The sequence below is a fragment of the Tenrec ecaudatus genome, chromosome X (genome assembly GCF_050624435.1).
Source record: "Tenrec ecaudatus isolate mTenEca1 chromosome X, mTenEca1.hap1, whole genome shotgun sequence".
NCBI classification, from domain to species: Eukaryota; Metazoa; Chordata; class Mammalia; order Afrosoricida; family Tenrecidae; genus Tenrec; species Tenrec ecaudatus.
The window spans coordinates 128,632,118-128,655,623 of NC_134548.1; the positions used below are offsets into that span (position 1 = coordinate 128,632,118).

At 39.6% G+C, this 23,506-nt stretch overlaps 1 protein-coding gene and 1 pseudogene across 4 annotated transcripts in view; both read left to right on the forward strand.

Annotated features, from left to right (window-relative positions):
• KLHL13 (kelch like family member 13) overlaps positions 1-23,506 on the forward strand; it is a 202,625-nt gene that overhangs the window by 93,795 nt on the left and 85,324 nt on the right. The gene's annotated exons all lie outside the window — the stretch shown is intronic.
• On the forward strand, positions 1,402-1,506 carry LOC142435502 (U6atac minor spliceosomal RNA; annotated as a pseudogene).

A 23,506-nucleotide genomic window follows, 5' to 3' on the forward strand; every position in this document is an offset into this window, starting at 1 on the left:
CCCTCGCCCTCCTCCTCATCTCTCCACCAAAATAAACACATAAAGCTCATTGCGACTCATAGTGATCCTTTAAGATCAGGGTAGAGCAGCCCTTGTGAGTTTCCGAGGCTGTAGATCTTTACTGGATCAGAAAGCCTCATCTTTACCCAGAGTTAGTTATGTAGTCAGTGCCCTATAGGACAGAGTTAAGCTACCCCTGTGAGTTCCAGAGACTAACCATTTATAGGTGTACATAGCTCAGTCTTTCTCCCAAGCAGCTGGTAGTTTCGCTAACCTTGAGAATCGCAGGCCAATGTGCAACCGCTACCCCATCCATGTTCCTTCTGTTACTCTTGGAGATGCAGGGATACACCTTTGTTCTATGACTCCCGCAGGAAGACGTTCCGCTCTTTCCACAACTGCTCCGCCGAGCCCAACCTCAATCTTTTGAAGGACTTACTGTGTTCTGCATTTTTTCTTCTTATGAAGTTATTTCATGTTCACAGTAGAAAATTTAGAACATTCCTAAAACTAGAATTACAAAAGATAAATCATAACCATAATCCCGACATTCAAATTTAATATACTATCAACATATGTTGATATATTTATTTTGTTATTTTTCTCTCTTTTTTTAAGAAAGAAAAATAGGACTAATATTTTTGTTAGTAGTTTCATGTGTTTTCATCGAATAATAATGTGATTTATATTTTCTATGTTCTCATTAAATAATACTCAAAACAATTCATTTTTCAAATAAACCTTATTGAAAAATTAATACATGGTCATTAATTTTTCCCATGCTAGAATAGACATTTGAAAAAAGAAGAAAAGACAAATCATTCATAATTTAATCATCCAAGAGCAATGCTTCAGCTAATATGCTGGTCTGTATTCATTTAAAATGTGTGTACATTATTTTTATGAAAACAGTCATTTGTACTATTTTATATTTACATTTATGACTTCATGTATTGAGAGTAGCTTTTGGTGTCCCCTTACCTCTTCCTCATCACTCATGACTGCTATGTAGTTTCAAATGACATAAGCTTATAAATGCATGTTATTGTCTGGGAACGTACTAACAGACAAATAGTATTTTCTGTTGTTACTGTGCTATTGTTTTTAGCCTCCTCTCCAGTATTACTTTATTGTATGATTATATGTCATTACTTTGTGTTAGTACTTGACTCTGTAAAAAATTTTATTTTGAAACAAATTCATGTTTACAAAAAGTAAGTACATAGGATGTTTTACCCCTGGATGATTTCAGAGTAAGTTACTAACAGTATGCCTCATCAGTCCCTAATACTCTAGTATAATTCTTATAAAGAAGAACATTCATTCTCTTACACAACTTCAATACAAACATCCAAATCAGGAAATTAACATGAACACATGAATACCTGCTGATCAAAACTCCTCTTGTATGGAAGGTTAACATTCCCCTTGACAAGGCTGGAAGAAGCCCTTGCATGTATATAGCTAAGGCGTTGCCACCTACTTTGTGACATGTAATCAGTTTTGGGAGAGCCCTGGTGGTCCAATGGTTTAAAGAAGTTGGCTACTAGCTGACAAGTTGGTGATTTGAACTTTACCCATAGCTCCTCTGGAGAAAGACGTGACAGTCTGATCCTATATAAATCAATCCAGACCCACCGCCATCGAGTTGATTACTGCTCATAGTCTCGCTACTGGGCAGAGCAGAACTGTCCTTTCAAGCTTCTGAGACTTTTCCATCTTTATGGGAGCAGACAGCCTTTCCTCTTCTCCTGTGGAGCAACTGGGAGGTTTGGATCAGGTAGCAGATCACGTGGTTACCATTTCAATATATAGCCCACTATGCCAGCAGAAGGTTTCCAGTACCCTTGGAAACCCTATAGAGAGATTCTACTTTGCCCTACTCGTTAACAATGAGTAATCAAAGCTCATTCCAATTTTTTCACATTATTCCAAAAATGTTCTTGACAGCAAAAAGTTTCGGTTTGAACGATACTTTGAATTTTATTGCCTGACATCCTTGGTTTTCCTTCACTCTAGATCAGCTCCTCATTTTTTCCATGATTTTTGTGGCCTATACCTTATTGAAGATAACAAGTAGTAATTTTACTGAATGCCCTTCAATTTGGATTTATCATAATGTTTCTTTGTGAATATTTGAAGGTTTTAGTTCTTCAGCAGGATTTGCACAGAAATGATACTATATTTTTCTTTTTGCATCTTATTATATGGCATTTGGTTTTGCCTTGTCCCATATTGTTGATGTTAACTTACATTGTTGTCTATCAGGCTTATTCATGGTAAAGTTATTTTCTCCCTTGTAAGTAATCAGTGTGGGAGAGGTTTTTGAAAGTATATAAATACCCTATTCTTAATAAAAGCTTTCAGAAATATATTTCTTATATCAATTCAGAGTCAATGATTCCTGTTTTATCCAAAGGGTTATAATTTATTACTTATTTTGACACTTAAATGATCTCAGATCTTGCAGGTGGGAGTCCCTTCAAGTTGATTTCTGTATACTTTTGACATGTGCCAATTTTTGAGAACTTCCTTACATTGTACTTCTTATTGTGCTTTCTTTGACTTAGCCTTGGGACTAGTTATCCTGGTTCCTTTTAGTGGAGAATGGTGTCTGAAAATGAGGCTCTTTCATAGAAAGAACTGACTATATACACACACACATACACATCCTTAAAGAATATATACATTTGCATCTAAATTGCCTTGTCTGTCTTTATATATTGAAAACCATGAGTTCATACCAATACCTCAAATTCCAACCCATTAAAGGTTTGTTATAGTTTCCTCCTTTTCAATCTTTCAGCCCTTGTCATTAATGTGTCTGCCATTAGCCTATTAATTTGGTTAATCTCCCTACATGTAGCCAACCCCCTGTACACTTTTCTCTCCCTTTCCCTTGAATGCCTTCATCAGTCTGCTTGGTCTCCAACAAACCTGGGCTCAGCTATGGCTTCTCTTTTGATCCTGCTTCATGAGTACACATGGTATTTGGTTCAGGTATCAACTCACCATGCTTCGCTGCAGCCGTTGCTCCCTTCCTACAGAAGTAGTTTCCTTATTCTCTGAAACCTTCCAAGGCTGGCTGTTTTGCTTGGCTCACCTAATGATTTTTGGAGGGAAAGGGAAAGAGAATTCTCTATATCTTTACTGAAAAAAATGAAACCAAACCCAGCAACTTGTTTTTCTGTTTTAACAAGTTTTTTTAAAGAAAAATCATTTTATTAGAGACTCGTACAACTCTTATCACAATCCCTACATACATCCATTGTGTCAAGCACATTTGTACATTTGTTGCCCTCATCACAGAATACATCTTTTTTTTCAAGCACTTTTGTACATTTATTGCCCACATCATTCTCAAAATATTTGCTTTCTACTTGTGCCCTTGGTATCAGCTCCTCATTTCCCCCCTCCCTCTCTGCTCCCCTGCCTCACAAACCCTTGATAATTTATAAACTATTATTTTGTCATGTCTTGCACTGTCTAATGTTTCCCTTCAACCACTTTTCTGTTGTCCGTCTCCCAGGGAGGGGATTATATGTAGATCCTGGTAATCAGTTCCCCCTTTCTACCCTACCTTCCCTCCACCCACCCAGTATCACCACTCTCACCACTGGTCCTGAAGGGATCATCTGTCCTGGATTCCCTGTATTTCCAGTTCCTATCTGTACATCCTCTGGTCTAGCAGGATTTGTAAGGTAGAATTCGATCATGATAGTGGGGGTGGTATGGGTGGGGGGAGAAAGCCTTAAAGAACTAGAGGAAGGTTGCATGTTTCATCATTACTTCACTGCACCCTGACTGGCTCATCTCCTCCCTGAGACCCTTTCTGTAAGGGGATGTCCATATTGCCTATAGATGGGCTTTGGGTCCCCACTCCGCACTCTCCCTCATTCACAATGATATGATTTTTTGTTCATTGATGCCTGATACCTGAACCCTTCGACTCCTCATGATCACACAGGTTGATGTGCTTCCTCCATGTGGGCTTTGTTGCTTCTCAGCTAGATGGCCGCTTGTTTACCTTCTTGCCTTTAAGACCTAGATGCTCTATCTTTTGATAGCCGGGCACCATCCGCTTTCTTCGCATTTGCTTTTGTATCCTCTTGTCTTCAGTTATTATGTTGGGAAGGTGAGCATCATAGAATGCCAGTTTCATAGAACCAAGTATTCTTGCATTGAGGGAATACTTGACTGGAGGCCCAATGTCCATCTTAATACTAAACCTATAAATATATACACATAGATCTATTTCTCCATCCACATATATAAATATATTTACATATGTACATGCCTATATTTAGACCTCTATAAATGCCCTTTGCCTCCTAGTTCTTTCCTCTATTTCCTTTTACTTTCCTCTTGTCCCACTATCACAGTCAGCCTTCATTTGGGTTTCAGTAATTCCTTTCGGGTACATTGCCCTTGATCAAGCCCTACCAGTCCTCTTACACCCTCCTCACCACTGATTTTGGATCACTTGTTGTTCCTTTGTCCTTGTGTTGGTTAACTGCACTTCCTTTCCCCTATCTCCCCTTCTCCCATGTCCACCCCCCCTGGCCCATAGGTTCCCATTATTTTCTCCTCCAGATTGTTTATCCAGCCTATCTTATCTATAGCTAGACCTGCAGAGATAATAATATTCACAAAAACAAGGCAGAGGAAAACAAAGCAACAAAAGGAAACAAAACAACAACAAAATAAACCAATGACAAAAATAAGACAAGTCTGTAAATAGTTCAAGGTCTGTTTGTTGACCTTTAGAAGTATTTTCTGGTCTAGTCTGATGGGGTGTCATGCCCTGATGCCAAAGTCTATGTTTAGTAGTCCCTCTGGACTCCCTTGTTCTGCTCCCCTTGCTGTTCAGTTGCACATCTTTAGTGTTTTGTCTTGGTGTGGTGTGGTCAGATTGGGCTCAATTCCCACACTGTGTGTCCAGTGTTGTCCCCTGTAGGGGTATGGATCACTGAGGGATGCTGTGTCACCTAGTGGGGCTGGCCATATGGTCCTCTCTGTGCATTAGCTGCTCTGAGCAGGGATATCATCCTCAAGGCTTGGTGGGCCAGGATGTGCTCTACTCTCTTGTCCTCCCCCTTCATCTGCTTCTGTGTGCTCTGATCAGCATGTCCTTCTCCCTGAGCTGTAGCTTCAGTGCTGTCTTCTGAAGTATATTCTTCTGGGTGGAGGGGCGTCTGTCCACATAGAAAACAAACAACATTTTTTTGCTAACAGGTGAAGGTTTATAGAATAGATTCATCTTTCATTCAACAATTCACACATATTTCATTTCATCTTATTTATTGCAGTCCTCTCAATGTGCCACCATTTATCCAATTTCCTCCCTGTATTTCTGGTTTCCATTTCTCCTTCTCTCAACTCTTCTTAATTTTATCCTTGGTTAAGTAGTTGACTATTCTTAGGTGTTTGTACCTTTCTAGTGTTATTGTTCCTTTTGTAGACTAAAATATATTTGTCACTTTTTGCTCAAAAGGATGGCTATCATTGATCACTCTTCCTCTATTGGATTTATAATTATTTTACATTTTTGGATATTGATATAGTGATGCCCTCAGTGAAAATTAAATTTTTTTCTCATTAGATGTTGTGCTTTTGTTTTTCCTTTTAGCTTCACTACTTTTCTTCAGATTGTCATTCATTTACTGGTGCATTGCTTTGCTGGCTTGATTTTTATCTACCTGTATTATGGAAGAAAAAAAAAAGAGGAAGACCCGCTACAAGATGGATTGATACAGAGGCTGAATATACCAGTGAGGCATCAGCTAAATCCGTAGCACACCAGCCTATGTGTCAAGAATTGTAAATCCAAATCTAGAAGAGGGAATGGTATTAGATCTTAAATTCTGAACAATTCGTTTCAGAAGGCTATGGATGACAGCGAACATCGAGAACCTCTTCACAGGATCCCCATTGCAGATTAAGCCTCTGGTGAATCCCCTCTAACTATAGACCAGACCTTGTTATCAGAGTGTGCTGTAGGGTAGATTGATGTAGCTATAGCTAGGCCAAATGTGACACCTTGTTATTGATCTCCCTCCTACATAATCATTCTAGTTTTTAATCTTTTCCACTTTGTTTTCAATGGAGGCTTTTCTGTGTTTCACTTGGTCATTGTTGGGCCATTTATATTTTATTTTGATGTTGTATGTTTCTGTATATGAAACCAGACTAGGTCAACACAACTGAAGTAGTAGATTCAAAGGGATATGGCAGAGGATGCTCGTGGGAGTTAGGGAGCTAACAACAACGAGCACAAGAAAGAAGAAATGTCCGGAATTGATAGTGGTGATGGGTGCACAGCCCTTATGAACGTGATAGAACTATTGGAATGTATGGCATGTGAATTTTATGTCATGTAAAGTTTAAAAAATAAACAAACTACTAATAAAAAATGGTGTGCAGCCTCAGAAACCACAGGGATATCCCTACTTTTTCCTGTAAGCCTGGTATGAGTCAGAATAGACTCAATGGCACTGAGTTTGATTTTGAGTTATATTACAGAAAGAAGTTGTGAGACAATATGGAAGTTGGAAATTAGATGATTTTCAGTTGAATACACTGTGAACTGTAGAGTTATGACTTCTTTCCTGGTGATTGGCGATGAGCCACAAGCATTTTTGAATGGTAAGAATTTGAAAGCCCCCTGCACAGCAATCTATGTCTGGTTATTTATTAGCTAGACATGAGTTTGTAAAGTCTGAATTCCTTGCCATGGCCATAGAAGGCCCTTCATTATCAGGTTCCCAAACTGTCTTTCTAGTCCCAATAAAAAATAAAAGTCAGTCAGGGAATTATTAACACAGGATATCCAGATTCTTACAACATTCACTTTTTACCGTTTATTGGCATGCATTTGACCTATCATACAATTCAGTGGTTCAATCATCCAATCATATCATGGAGAATTGTATAATCATGACCACATCAATTTTAGACCACCGCTCCCCATCCCAGTTACATCGCCTTTAAAGTGAGTTATGCAATACCAATCCGTTCCAGTGTCTAGCCCCACTTTGAGCCACTCTCATTTTTGGCACCCTATTGTGTAGCTGTGTCATATTTTTTACCTGCTTCCGATGGACCATGCTCCCGTCTACCTCTATGTTAGTGATGGGCTACTCAGATTGCAAATTAAGCACTTAATCAGGAGGACAATAGACAGGCATTCCACAACATAAGGGATAAGGGACATTTGGCATTTTATAAGCATCATATTGTCATCCTCCAAGAAATTAGATGATTGTTTGAATTCCTTATATCTAATTTATGTCTTTTACATGTATATGGGAGGAACCATAGCCTTTTCTGTGGCTAAGTCCTTTAAAAATTATTTACCTTTATTCTTGTTCAGTCTTAGAGCTGTGAACTAACAGAATTGCAAGAGAGTCCATCCCACCATACTTTATTGCCCATTTATTGTAGCACTTAGAACATTGCAAAATAATTACTTGGTTATAGTTTCTTTTTCCTTACTAGACCATGAAGTACATGAGGAAAATGACCTACTCCTATCTAGCCACCCATTCTTTGCTTCTGACCCTTATTGCAATGTAGAGACTCATTAAATGCAATTGAACTGCATAATGAATTGTCTTGTGATAGATGCAGATGGGGGCCCTGGTGGGTGTGGTTATATCATTTATCTTAAACTGTAGGTCACCTGATGTATTAGCATCTGCTAGCATAGAAAGTTACATGCTAGGAAGTCCGATTTTGTAATTACATCAAAGTGTACAAGGATTAGGAGGAGTTCAGAAATAAGCCAGCTGCTGAAAAAGCCATCCATTATTCTTATACGACAAGGTGGTTTACTGTTGGTTCTCCTTCCAGCTTGCCCTTGGATACGTGTTTCCATTGTCTAGATGTATTTCTGCACATACGTGTTAATTCAGACCCCTACATATATATATATTTCTATATTTATTTTTTAGGGAGAAAGACTGGGCTTTCTGCTTCCACAAAAGGTAGTCTTGGTAATGCACAGGGACAGTTCTACCTATCTTCTAGGATCACTATGAGTAGAAATCAACTCTATGACAGTGAGTGGAGATATATATATATATATTTTTTTTTTCCAGGTAGATCTCAATTGATGGCACCTTCTGATATGTTCCCTAGAAGTGAGGAAACCTATAAAAACCCTCTGAATGGAGGGGTTCTCCATGAGCACTGGCTCATTTTCTACTTAAAGATCCTATCTTTATGATCTTCAGTAGCCATGGAATGGTTAACTCATTCCTACCTTATTGTGACAATTCTGCTGCAATCTACACAAAGGTTCCAAATGTATTTTGAGTACGAAGCCTCCTGAGCTTACTAGCTTCCAATGGCCGTCGTTCCCAGAGGTTGGTTTGTCATAGGGGGTCACAGGACTGCAGTCAAATAAGAAAAGCAATAATTTAGTGCTCCTCCCCAAAGCCAACTTTATTCATTGTAATGGACCAGGTTTATTCTGAGATTGTTCTTGTGTATACACTTTTTGATAATTATTCTGGGATTGTTCTTGTATGTACCCTTTTTGATAGTTTAAATGTGCTTTTGCCCTCTCCTTAAGGAAGCAATAATGAACTATCTGTACACTGACTATCTGAACACATTATCTGAAATCCTTGTGACAAGGCATGTTCTAGGATTTAGGTTCTTTTGGGATTTAGAAAGGCAAATATCTTCTATTATGTAACAACCCCAACAGGGTATGCTGAGGTGACTCTCCATAATCAGTTACATTAATAGTTCTGCACTGAAATGTAAGAATATTTATACTAAGTGAAGCAGAAAAGACCTATGAATAGCCTCATGTCAGTTCAAGTCAGATTTTACTGCTAGAATAAAGTCAGTTCAAACTTTGCTGTCAAATGAATTATAGGGAAAATTTTTTGATTTCCAAATACCTTGGGATTCTGAAATTGTAGAACAGAGTTAATGGACCTATAGTTGCCTTAGAAAGCGTTCTTTCTTTGAAAAATAAATTGGCTACCCTATGTAGAACTCCCAGAGAAAGAAAGAAACCAAAAAACATGGGGAAACATTTCCTGAAAGCTATTGAAACGAGTATAACTTTACTTTTATTTTTGTTTTCATTCCCTGAATGATGACACTCTTTCTCTCTGTTTGGTTTACAAAGCAGTACATGGTTTTTGGTAAGCTTTGAATGTGCCACGATACCCCAAATATAATGTTATTTGAAGTTTACTAGAATCAAGTTTATTTTGTAGCAATTTTAGGAGGATGGTATAAGAGAGAATGTTTCAGCAGGAAGCCTGCTGTAATTCTCAAATACGTATTGGAATTTTGTGATGAAGATTAGCTCTTACCTGAAAAGTCTTCTTCGTTGCTTTTTTTTCTTTCTAAAATCAGTCAGTGAATTTAAGACACCAGAAAACCAAATTTTCATAAAACCTGTTAGATTTTTTTTTGCTTATAATCTTATCTTCTCCCTAGAGTACAAGGGGTAAAATAATGCTTTATGGGATCCAGTTTATATATGCAAGGGGTGATTTCAAACAAAATATGTTTGAGTGTGTCTTTGTGATCAGTCTCAATAGCACACTTACATAATTTTAGTGTCATTAGATTATCTCACACGCACCTGCACACTGTGGGGGAAAAAAGGTTCCATCAAACCAGTGCCTGCCTTCTGGGGGAAGCTAATGGGTGAGTACAATTAAGATAGAGAGGTCAACTCAGAAGGTTATAGCAATTATATGCTGGAATTCCAAAAGGGTAACCTTGGTTGATGTTCTAGAAAGACTTAGGATGATCATGGGGGCATATTAGGAAGGAGTTTTAAGAAAATTCGAAGTAGTAAGGGCTTTGGTTTAGTGGGGAAGTTACTCCATCCACTCTATAATCCTGATCTTGCCCCATTCATACTTCTTTTAATTCTCTAAACACAATTAACATTGAAAGGGAAGATTATTTGAGTTCCTCAAGGTAGCCCAAATTACTGATTTGATGTGCTGTAAAAAAAACGTCTCTGTGGAAGGGTGCTTGTCGTTAGAAGCTGTTGAGTTGACTGACTCAGAGTGACACCATGCACAACAGAAAGGAACCTTGCATGGTCCTGAGCCATCCTCACAACTCTTTTCTTGTTTGATGAGCCCATTGTTACAGCCCAGTGCGCCAACCCACCTCACAGAAGGACTTGCTCGCTGTCACTGATCCCCTGCTTTACCAAACATTATTGTCCTTTTCCAGGGATTGGTCCCTCCTGATAATATGTCCAAAGGCTATGCATAACCAGTTTTCTATGTCATGATGGTTTTGTCTTTTTAAGAATGTCGTATCATTGAGTCATGCAGTACATTGTCTTTTGAAATTGACTGCTTTAACTTACTGTGGTACCTTTGCATTTCAGCTATGTTATTGGGTACATGGGTAGTTGTTTTATTGCTGAGTTGTCGTCTATGGTTTAGATGTAGCACAGTTTATGTAAGCATTCACCTAGTGAAGGATATTTTCTCATTGTTTTCAGTGTTTGGCTATTATAAACAAAGTCGCTATGAACATTCAGGTACAGGTTTTTACGTGAACATAAGTTTTTATTTATCTAGGGTAAGTACTCAAAGAGTAGAATTGAAGTGTATATGTAACCATTCAAGAAACTGCCCACATTGCAACTCTGTTGTACATCCTCTCCAACATTGTGTGAAACTTTCCACTCCCGTGTGTTCTTGCCAGCTACTTGTTGCTGTTGCTTTCTATCGAGTATGTTCTGACTCATGGTGACCTTATATGCAACAGAATGAAACACTGTCCAGCCCTGCCCCTTCCAAAGAATTGTTATTTTTGAGCCCATTATTGCAGTCACTCCATCATTCCATCACCTTGAGCGTCTTGCTCTATTTCACCAACCCTCTACTTTACCAAACTTTTCCAGGAACTAGTCTCTCCTGATAATGTGTCCAAAGCATTTGAGACAAAGTTTTGCCACCCTCACTTTTAAGGAGCATTCTGATGATACGTCCTATAAGATAGACTTATTTCATTTTTCTCTTAACTTAGTATGATGCTCAATTTATTATTATTATTATTAGGGAGAATAAGAGATATGAAAACACCACTTTCAAAAGTGCTTAGAGCTAGATGGAGCATATTTTAAGAGACAACAGCTTTATATTTTTAATCACTTTAAAGGGGGCTTTTACAGCTCTTATAACAATCCATACATCAATTGTATCAAACTCATTTGTACATATGTTGCTATTATCAGTTTAAAAACATTTTCTTTCTGCTTGATCCCTTGGTGTTAGTTCTTCCTTTTTCCTTCCCTCCCCCACCCTCCCACACTCATATCTTACGCTGCCTACCTTTGCCCACAAACAACAGAAACATTTTCATATTTTTAAGAAGGGTGTGCTTGCCTGATTTGTTGACATGTAACACCTCAGTTTGAGCTCTTTAAGATGTTCATTTTCTTTAGTCGTAACTGCCTGGAAAAAATTATTTTAAATTGATTTTTAGCGATCACGTCTTCTTATTTCACTGTGTTTTTTCATGACAAAGCTGGAGTGGAATTATAGTATGTGATTGGGCATGTCTGTTGGGGTGAGACACTGGTTAAAAAACAAACAAACCAACTTTGTGAACTTGGTTAGTCTAATAACCCTCGCTACCTGTGATTTATCAGAAGGACCAACAATTTCCACATCCCAAGTATAAAACGAGTTAGCTGTGTAAAAGCACTTTGACAATGAATGTCACTTTAATGTATAAAATAATTATTTGAAAAATATGTCTGTGCTTGAAATCTATGAGCTTTCAACCACACATGGGTTTTATGTAATCTACCTGGCTTCAGGGTGGGTGGAGCATGGCAATTTGACCTCTCTGTTCCATATGGAAGGAGTCCCAGTGTGCAGTGGATTATAGCTTGGGCTTCTAATGACAAAGTCAGCAGTTGAAACCCACTTTCTGTGTAAGGAAAAAGATGAGGCTTTCTGCTCCTGTGAGGATTTACAGTCTCAGAAACCCACAGGAGCAGTTCTGCTCTATCCTATAGGGTCACTGTAAGTCACAATTTATTTGATGGCAATGAGTTTGGTTTTGATTTTATGTAACATGTGCCCTTTTTGTGAGAGCAGACAGCGTCATCTTTCTTCTAAGGAGTAGCTGGTGGGCTTGAACCTCGAATCTTGTGATTAGCAGCACAATGCTTATCAAACCGAACCACTAGCATTCTCTATATATTACATATGCAGCGGCCATCTATCTGGGAAGCAACAAAATCCACATGGAAGAAGCACACCAACCTGTGTGATCATGGGGTGGACAGTATCAGGTATCTGAAGACCCCAAACAAACAATTATATTGATGCAAACAAGGATGGGTGGAGTGAAGACCCAAAGCCCATCTGTAGACATTTGGATATCCTCTCAGAGAAGTGTCGCAAGGAAGGGATGAGTTGTTGGGGTGCAGCACAGCACCAACAAAACATACAACATTCTTCTATCTCTTTAATGCTCCTCCCCCCCCCACTATCATGACCCCAGTTCTACATTACAAGTCCAGATACACCATAGCATATACACTGGTACAGAGAAGAGCTCTAGACACATAGAACCCAGGACAGATAAATTCCCCGGAACAATAATCCATGGGGTAGGGGGAAGATGGGTGGAGAAAGGGAACCGATCGCAATGATTGCCGCATAAGCCCCTCCTTCCTCACACACACACACACAGGGTGGCAAACAGCAGAAACATGGGTTATGGGAGACAGGGGATAGTATAAGATATGAAAAGAATAATAATTTATAATTTTTCAAGGGTTCACGAGGACGGGAGGGGGGTAGGGAGGGAAAAAAGAGGATCTGATACCAAGGGCTCAAGTTGAAAGAAAATGTTTTGCAAATGATGATGGTCACATATGTATAAATATGCTTGTCAAAATGACTGTATGGATCGTTATAAGATCTGTAAGAGCTCCCAATAAAATGAGTTTTTTAAAAAGAGAGATTATACCATTTGCCCATTGTGAAATTACTAAATAAAATAGCACCTAGATAATACCTTTTATGGAAATACTTTGTGCATCTGAAGTCAGAAAATAGAAAATTCAATTTTTTGTACTTTCTCTCCTCTGTTTTTGTATTTGAAAAGCTATTTGCCTTCTTTCTATACAGAAGTAGATACAGAGTCTGTGATCATCTTTGTGCTAAAAAGGGAAAAATTATTTTATTCGTGAGCAATAAAATTCATTCTTTCTTGTTTGCCAGGAGAGTGTGTTGATGGATGTAGATCATTCCAGTGAATGACATGTATGATTGAACTTAGGCAGAGGTGTAGAACACGGTTAAAAAGCAAATCAGAGATGGTTACTCATCGAGTTCAGAGCATCCTGTGGAAGCACAAGAGAAGCGCATCTCCCGGTGGAGGATTTTGTAAAGTACACGTGACCTAGTCCTCACTGAAGCCCCTCTTTTCTCAGCGTGGCTTCTGAGACAACCGCCAGAGCCAGTTAGCCATTCTCCTATGAAGTCAAAGGCATAGCTCTTTAGATTTCTGAGAAGCTACCTTCTTCGGTTTTGAATTCTTTGGTACTGAATTCCACATCTTTGTTTTGTCACTTGCTTTCTGTTACATTGGCTCATACAAATAGAGGAACCTAACATGCATGACTTTAAGAAAAGTAGGTCCGAGTAGATCACTGTTTTCTGATGTCTCGTGTCCGTGTTCTGACGGCGTGCAGGCTACCGGCGGTAAACAGACAGATACTTTCAGTATGAATAGATCTGCTATTAAAAAGCACACACGATGTTTATTAGGGGAGAAAACAACACCCCTAGTGTGTCACATTTGTGCTTCCATGAATATCATTAGCGGAGGAAAGTCTAGTCTGGGGTAAGTAACAACAGATCCCCGACACGACGTGAGTTCTCAGGGCAGTGCTTAGGCATGCCCAATAGGGACTGCGCATTCTTTTCACTCAGTCAGCACTCCATGAGTTGGTCCGCTTCAATATGTGAAATATTCAGACCATTTCTCCTGGAGCATTAGCGTCAGGCCTGTGCCTTTTTGGTTTTGTTTCCTTCTTGTTATTGATGAGCACGAGATGAGCCGTGTGTAAAAAGAGAATTTAAACATGTATATCTGTGCCGACGATGCGGACCATTTTGCTAAAATTAAGCAGGCATCATCAGATAGATATGGACATTAAAATGTGCAGTTGCCTAAAGCATCTGATACTGATGTTGAAGGACCAACTTTAAGGGGAAAATAATATATAATTATGAAAACCATTTGAACTGTGTATTTTCATAAACCTGGTCAGAATGAACCTCTGTCCTTCCATGCCATATGTTTAGAACCATGTATGCCATGTGGTTTGGAACCTTCAGCTTTAATGAGTGTCATTTTGAAACTCTGAGAGCTCTGCAGAACCGATCCTAGAGTGTGGTGGATGTGCACTGTGTGAGGCAAAGGATGATGTTCCATTGAACGTGGGCATTTATCATTTGAGGAGTCTTGCATGAATTTGTACAGTTGCCGGCTCTTTATAGTGATACCAGTTTCCCATTTGTAGTAGTAGGCATATGTTTTTCTCTTCAAATAAAGAAGTTCAAGTAGATTTAAAGGAAAAGTCATAAAGGCAGTACTAAGGTAGGACAAAGATTTTACAATGAAGGCAATTCACATAATCAAAGATTGGGAGACTTTAGAAAACATTATATTCTATGGTCAAGCCATTTCATTTCTGGTGGGTGCCAGGGTCTGTTCATCAGTATGTTATATGTCTTGCTTACTTATCTTCACCGGATTCAGCAGAGAGCCACATCTATCACTAGTTCTCGGGCAGGGGTGAAGAGAAGTGCTAAAACAAAGGCAGTGCAGATTGAGAGCAATACTGGGTTCCTGTTGGATTGCCCGTCCATTCAGGGAAAAGCTAACAAATGTAGGGGCAAAATAACTGCGGTAACAGCAAGACAAAAACAACTGAGGTGTTGTTGGTTGGAGGAAGTGGGGATTAATGCTGTTGTTAGGGGCTGTCTTGTTGGCTCTGATTCATAATAACCCTACGCTCACCGGAGCAAAAGTTTTAGAATTTGCTTTTGAAATGTACTCAGGTTCCATATACTCTGATTCTTTCTGCCTCGCCCTTTCTATCCCCTGGTAACCTGGGAGTCATCCTGTGCTCCACTTATCCCTTAGACTGCATCACAGTTTAAAAGTAAATATAGTAGAAGGCTCAAGAATAGGTATTCTTGAGTCAGAAAATATGTGCTCTGGGGTGGGGAGGTGGTGTTGGTGTTATGAGTGAGCTGCTAAGTGCAAGATCAGCGGTTCCAACCCACCAACTGCTCTGTGGGAGAAAGATGTGGCTTTCTGCTCCTGTGAAGATTTACAGCCTTGTAAACAGCTTAAAGAGGCAGCTGCCTGTTGTTCTATAGGGTTGCTATGAGTTGAGGTAGACTCTTTGGCAGTGAGGTTGGCTTTTTGGTAGGTAGCCAGACTCCCTGGTCTAAAATTCCAATTCCAATGCTCATTGTGTGGATCCTGATCATGTCAATTCCATTTTTCTCTCAGTTTTATCCTGTGAAATGGGGATGGTAATGGAACCTACATTATAAGACCATACCCAAAACAAAGAAACACACAGAAACAAAAACTTAAAAGCCCAAGTTTAAGGTCTTGAAGTGAACTCTAACTCATAGTAACCCTATAAGGTCATACACAGGATTTACAAAGTTAGAATAAATTGTATAAAGCATTTTGTTACCTAATTAATTGGATAGCACCACCCGACAATGTAATTCCCCATGAAATATTAACCATTATTGTGAGCACTCACTATGTTCTATTTCTTCTGTTTCCTAACAGCATTTTGATGTCTCTCATGTATACATTTTGTTGCCACATGTCCATAAATCAACAGCAAAAATATGAATACCCCCATTAAAAACAGGCAAAGGACAGATGTTTATCCAAATAAGATATAAAAATGGTCAATAAACATGAAAAGATGCTTAAGGTGTTGTTATCTATCTATCTATTTATTTCTAACAAGGTTCTGTTATTGTGATGTGCAAATAAAAATCACAATGAGAGATCACGTGACATCCACCAGGATTGCTATGATTAGAAGAAAAAAGAAGGACAAAATACAAGTGTAGATTACAGTGTGGTGAAAGTTACGGTTCTGTTTCAGCTTGGCTGGTTTGGCAGTTAACTTCCAGTAGTCTCCCATGAACCGATTTTGACTCAGTGTAACTACAGACAATCTGTTGCAAGCATCCATAATGGAAGCAGAATGCAGCGAGTTCCCCGGGCCTGCAAGCAGAGGGTCACAAAAGACCCAGTGGACTGCTCATTGCAGCAGTCAGTGAGTGATATCGCTGAGCTTTGATGAGAATCTCTTATGACTCTTACTATCCTCCTTTTAATTTTCTCATTTCCACATTTCAAATTTCTCACTCCAGAGCCTCAAAACCCTCCTACTGTTAACCTTCTTGAAACAACACCCCACTCTAAGCTGCCAAGGTTCTTAAAGGCCCTCTCCCACTTGCAGCCAACCCACTGCCCCTGGGCCACAGCTCTTTGCTATTTGAAGAAACTTGACTGAACTCATTCACACCAATGTGTGAATGACTGATAACCACCTGGTCCTGGCAGCTGTATGTATAATGGTAACAGGTTTCTGGTTAGCTCAAATGAACCTGTACTTGCTGGAATTTTTGGCAGTGGTACAAAACAAACGATGTGTGAGTGAGTGAGACCAAAAGAGCTAGAGGAAGGAAAAGTGGGAGGGGAGAGAAAGGGGCTTCCTTTGCAAGAGAATTTTCACAGTAGGTGCTATTTTGGGACCAGGAAAGTGCTGACTAAGAGTTTTCTTGGCACTCCACCTCCCAGATCCCAAATTGTTACTGCACGCCTCTCTGGAATAAGCTGATAGTTGTTTAATTGATTTTTCAAATAACGCCTTTGGCATTTCCAGAGGAGGTCTTTTACAGTTTTGCACCCATCTGGGACTGCCTATAGGGGAAACGGTTGAATGGATAAGGTGAGTGTAGGGCTGAGAAAGATCTTGAGAGGGAAGTCAACAAATACATCTAGAAAAATAAGGATCCCTGAAAGGATTTTGAATAAAAGATGGAAGTGATGAAAATCATAAAGAAGTCATAAATAATTGTAAATATTCAATTTGAAGGGATGGGCTGCCATTTCATAATTGGCTCATAATTTTTGGGTTACTGTTTTGTTCATTGTCCTGGGACTTCTCTGATTTGCCAGTATCTGTCTCTTGAAACCTTATTGTAAAAAGGATTTTTCCAAAGGAGAATTCATTCTCTTTCATCTTTTACATTGTTCCTTATGTTTTTGTCCTCGATATTTGTACCCTGCTAGGAGTCCTGGTGGCATAGTGGTAAGCATTGGCTGCTAACCACAAGGTCAGCAGTTCAAACCACTAGCTGTGCCTCTGGAGAAAGAAAGGCTTTCTCCTCCCACAAAGTGTTACAGGCTTGGAAACCCACCGGGCAGTTCTGCCTTCTCCTATATAGTTGCTACGAGTTAGAATCCATTTGATAGCAGTTAGTGAGTCTTGTTTAATAAAAGACCAGAAATTTGGATTGAGAAAGGGATTTATAATTCTGAAATCAAAGTAGTGGGTTTTAAGTCTTTTTTCAGTTACGTACATCTTTCTCTGTTTTGAAAGCTACACAAATTTGTTTGCATTAGGCCCTCCTGTGATTCATTTGAGTGCTCATCTCTTCACTGCTCACCGTACCAGGTGAGTTCCTAGGCATTGGTGATGTGCAGTGGCTTGCTTGGTTGAATTCACTGTTTTATTTTTTGCTCCATCTAGTGGAGTAGTGGTTGTTGAAATTGAATTTTGTGGTTCACAATTTCAACATCACTGGTTGCAGTGATATTTTAATAGGATCTAACAATTCAAAGAATATGCTTTCCCCCTTTCAATTAAAAGTTGAATCTGTAGAAATGACTGACTGGTTTTAGAAGAGTCTCATTTTTCAACATTCTTTTTTTTTAAAAAACATTTTATTAGGGGCTCATACAACTCTTATCACAATCCATACATATACACACATCAATTGTATAAAGCACACCTGTACATTCTTTGCCCTAATCATTTTCTTTTTTTCCCCTTTTCTTTTTTTTACATTTTATTAGGGGCTCATACAACTCTTATCACCATCCATACATATACATATAGCAATTGTATAAAGCACATCCGCACATTCCCTGCCCCAATCATTCTCAAAGCATTTGCTTTCCACTTAAGCCCTTTGCATCAGGTCCTCTTTTTCCCCCCTCCTCCCCGCTCCCCCTCCCCCATGTGCCCTTGGTAATTTATACATTGTTATTTTGTCATATCTTGCCCTATCCGGAGTCTCCCTCCCCGCCTTCTCTGCGGTCCATCTCCCACATGGTAGACAACATTCTTATTGGGCTGGGTATTTTGAAGCTTATAAAATGTATTTTCTTCAGTTTCTATCTTTACTAATATGACTTTGGCTTGGCATAATGATGATCAACATTCCCCTTCCCTATTGAAGCAGTTTCCTTAACCCAGTTACGCTCAGCAGTCACTAAAATGTTCATCTGCCCATCTTCCCATCATTAAGTTGTTTCATATCTACTATTCCAGACACCTCTCCACCCAGGTCTAGCATACAAACATCAACAAGATTCACTTAGGTAAACCTTTTTGGTTACATATCTGGCTGGACCGGAGGATATTCACAGGCATAGATAGGAACTGGAAATACAGGGAATCCAGGACAGATGAACCCCTCAGGACCAGTGGAGAGAGTGGTGATATCGGGATGGTGGAGGGAAGGTGAGGGAGAAAGGGGGAGCATCTACATATAAGCTCCCCCTCAGGGGACTGACAGCGGAGTAGTGGGTGAGGGAGATGTCGGATGGTGTGAGATATGACAAAATAATAATAATTTATAAATTATCAAGGGTTCAGGGGGGAGGGGGAAAATAGGGGAAAAGCATGAGGAGCTGATGCCAAGGGCTCAAGTGGAAAGCAGGTGTTTTGAGAATGATGATGCCAACATATGTACAAATGTGCTGAACACAATGGATGTATGTATGGATTGTGATAAGAGTTGTATGAGCCCCCAGTAAAATGATTTTAAAAGATGCTATGGGGGATAGAAAAACTAGCACCCGAGTCTGCTAAGAATTGCTAGCGAAGGTTGCATGGAAGCAGGTGTGTTCCAGTAGTGAAGTATGGCTAGACATTTGCTTGGTTGACAAAGAAGGCAGGGGGTTCCGAGTGGAGGGAGTATCTAATGCAAAGCCACGAAGGCATGGGAGAGGATGGCATGTTGGGGTTAAGTGTCCCAAAAGTACGCATTGAGGGAACAGCGAGAGCTCCATGAATGGCACTGGGGAGATGTTGTTGGCTCTGGTGTCAGGCGTCATGCAGCTTCTACATTCTAGTCCTCTTCCCCTCACACCGCTTACTCGCCTCAGTTCAGTGTGGGGAGAGAATTTGTGTGTGGTGTTTAGGAGTCATGTTTCTGGTTTACCCTCTGATCAATTCTGCCATAATTTCAATAGCATACAAGGATGATCAGTGAACAGAAAGTTGGGAATCATTGCAATGGGTGTTAGGGGTCCTGGATTCCTGTCTAGTAGGTCTCTTAGCAGTTCTAGCATTTGAGCCTAGTCAGTTAACAATATTGCCACCTGCATTGCCAATCTCCATGTCAGTTTGCAAGTGAGAAGGAGATATTTACATATTATTATTAAGAGGGACAATAAATGATTTTACTTGAAATGATGGTGATTGAGACTACTGGCAATAAACAAAACATATACTGATTAAAAGTATTTTGTGGATAAGCTAGATGGCAAAGTAATTGACAAATAGAAGTATTCTTACTTCATGAATTTCACATATCTGTCCTGTGCTAGCGTGCCATTTGGTGTCTTGTGAGGTTTACAGACTAACAATTATGATGTAAAATTTCTGATAGCCAACATTCATGGTAGCATTGGTCAAGAAATGAAGTGCCCTTGTATTGAATTGGGCAAATCTACCACAAAATATTTCTTTAAATTTTTCAAAAGCAAAGGAGTCATTTTGTTTATAAAAGTGTGCCTGAAAAAATCCAGGGCAATTTTAATTGTCTCATGCGCATACTAATATTGTATAACATAAAAGGAAGATAGAAGGATTGGAGCGTTCAAACTGTGGTGTTGGTGAAGAATATTAGATATATCCTACACTAACAAAAGATTAACAACTTAGTAGTAGAAGAAATAAAGCGAGAATCTTCCTCTGAGGGTGGGGAGACTTCAGCTCACTAACTTTGGATCTTATCAGAAAAGATCCAATTGCTGGAAAAGAACATCTTGTTCGGAAAAGTAGAGGGCCAACGAAAGTGAGGGAACTCCCTGTGTTAGTCCCGGTAGTGTAGCGAAACAAATCCATAGAAACTCATAAGAGAGTTTTATATGAAGCGTAATTGTACATTAAGAAAGAATTCCAACCCAGGCCAGTCCAAGCTCATAAGTCTGATATTAGCCCATATGTCTGATACCAATCTATAAAGTCCTCTTCAGACTCATGAAACACATGAAATTATGCCGAATACAGGATGATCACTGGCCAGTGGGTAGAAAGCCTTCGGATCTAGTGGTGTTGTAAGCATCTCAGCGCTGGCAGGGGTCTCTACGTACTTTCACTGGCTTCAGAGGTCTGGTTGCATCACGGTAGGCCCATGTGGCTTCTCCAGCTCAGGGGACTAGCTTAGTCCCATGTGTCCTGTCAGCTGCAATGTCTCCCAGTGAGTGAGTGGAGTCTCTCCCGCCTCCAAGGGGATATACCGGATTTCTCTGAATTCTCCAGAGAAGGCCATGTCCACATAGAGGCCTCATTGACAGAGGCTGATTGACAGACTAGACTCCACCCCTTCACTCTTAATCCTCTCGAGTCGCAAATTGACACCGGATTGTGTAACTACCACATTCTCAGTGAGATGGATTGACACAATGGCTTTAACAATGGCCTCAAATGTGAAACTGAAGCAGGAGGAGGTGGTATTTTGTTCTTATCCCTAAGGTGGTTATGAGCTGTCACCGACTTAATGGCAACTACCACCAATAACAGTAAGTACTTTGAATTATTAATGAATAATTCCTCAGTCGTTTGTGTTTTGCTACTTCTTAAGGATGTATAAAAAGTACAGCAGTTCTCAACCTGTGGGTTGCGACCCCTTTGTCGGTCAAACGACCCTTTCACAGGGGTCACCTAAGACCATCAGAAAACACATATTTCCGATGGTCCTAGGAACAGAGACACTGCTTCTCTATGGGTCTCCAGGGGAGTCCGCCCACATGTAGATACGCCCACTTACGAGTACCTGGCCTGAAGACTGTTACCCATGCTACACCATGCTTCAAACAGAATCTCACTTATTTGTAAATAGAAATAAACATTTCACAATAAATAATGATATATTGTTTTGTGATGAATCACTGTGCTTTAATTATGTTCAACTAGTAACAATGAAAATACATCCTGCATACCAGATATTTACATTATGATTCATAACAGTAGCAAAAGGACAGTTCTGAAGTAGCACTGTAAATAATTGTATGGTTGGGGGTCACCATGACACAAGGAACCGTATGAACGGGTTGCGGCAGTAGGACGGTGGAGAACCACTGCTGTAGTGGGACTGGGGGACTATGAAACCATGACTTTCTCTTGCCTTTGCCATTTTCTTTCATCTAATGATAGTGCTGGCAATATGTATTAGCAGCACTAAAGCCATTCCCATTCATATTCCTTCTTTGACCACATGCTTCCCCCATTAAATTGTGTGGTTTTATGCTTGGAATCTGAGACATTAGCTGAATTATGAACTTCTGGCTTTTAGAAATATGAGCTTAGGTCCACGTGTCTTCTCAACAGGAATGTCTCGCAGGGAGTGTGTGTGTCCCGTGCCCAACAAGCTATTTATCTCCTTAGAGGCTCCAAATGAGGTCAGCAATTGTGACCTGATTGACAGGCTAAACTCCACCCCTTCACCCCTTCACTCTTAAGTCTCAAATTGACAACAGATTATGTAACTACCACATCTCGTTTGAGTTACACCTGGAGTAAATGGGAACAATACTGCTTTGGATGAGATGACATGATGAAGCTATTTAGAATGTAATGTAAGTGAATTATTTACATGAGGGCAGACCAAACAGCATTACTATTAAGGTTCCAGTTCATATATACATAAGAGTTCTTCCAAACAAAGCATATTTAAACATTTGTTCTGTGGATGCCTGCGGACAAGTTATCTCAGTCATACACCTGTTTTACTTTCCTTAGGGTGCTTTTACAAAAAGGTCCAATCAAGGCAGTAGCTTCTAAGAGGATAATCTGTGCCAGAGAAATTCAAGGCAGCAAGGCCAGGGTCAGAAGGAGATAGCAAATTTTTAAGGGGCTCCAAAGGGGGGGGGTTATCTAGATAGATTTTCCCAAATGACACAGAACAATCATGGGCTGAGTAGGAAGAAAATGGAAAGTTTATTAGTGAGAAAAAAGCCAGGAAAGTTGTACCCAGAAAAATAATTCCCCGCCCCCTACCCCAGATCACATTGTATCTGTTCATTCTTGGAGCTGTGTACTAATTCTTTGAGAAACCTTACCCCATTCTGTCTACAGCTCTGCTCTTTCCTCTTCAGACTTCTGTTTGTTCCCCAAACGCAGAGAAATGAAAAGGTCACAACTTGAGTACCTCGTGGATGTCCAAACTGCCATTTTGATGTGGTGTACATAAAAAAGTGCAGAATTCCTCAGGAAAGAGTCAGAAACCAAAACCCACGGCCATTGAGAAGAATCTGACTCAGATACAGCCTATATGGGGTTTCTGAGACTATACATCTTTATCAAAGCATCTGTCTCTCTGGTGAATTTACACTACTGACCTTGTGACTAACAGCCAAATAGTTCGACTAGAATAAGTAATTTTATCCAAATTTACATGTTTATCTAAAAGCATAGTGGTTCCCAAAATATGCTGGATTAGTCATTCATAATTTGTCAGTGTCCTTCTGATAATACACAAAGAAATCCCTTGTAATATCAGTGACTGTGATTGACAGGGTCCAAATTTTCCTAAAAGAAGGTCAGTATAAAGCATTGCTACAAAACCATAGAAATCATTATTAAACAAAATTACCAAATGTGAAGCTATGGTTTCTTGACACATCCTCCATCTAGGTCCATATAAAGGAGGCCTGGTGGTGTAAGAGTGGTATGTGTTGGGCTAACCGCAAGTTCAGCAGTTTGAACCCACCAGCTGATCCAATGGAGAAAAATGAGACTTTTTTGCTGCCACAAAGATTTACAGCCTCAGAAACCCACAATGTGAAATTCTGCCTATCTTATAAGTTGCTATAAGTCTAATTTGACTGAATGGCAGGGAGATACTGATGAAAGCAGCATATTCATCTCTTTAACCCTTCTCTCAGGCTAGCAATACCTTTTGACTTTCCTTCTTACTAA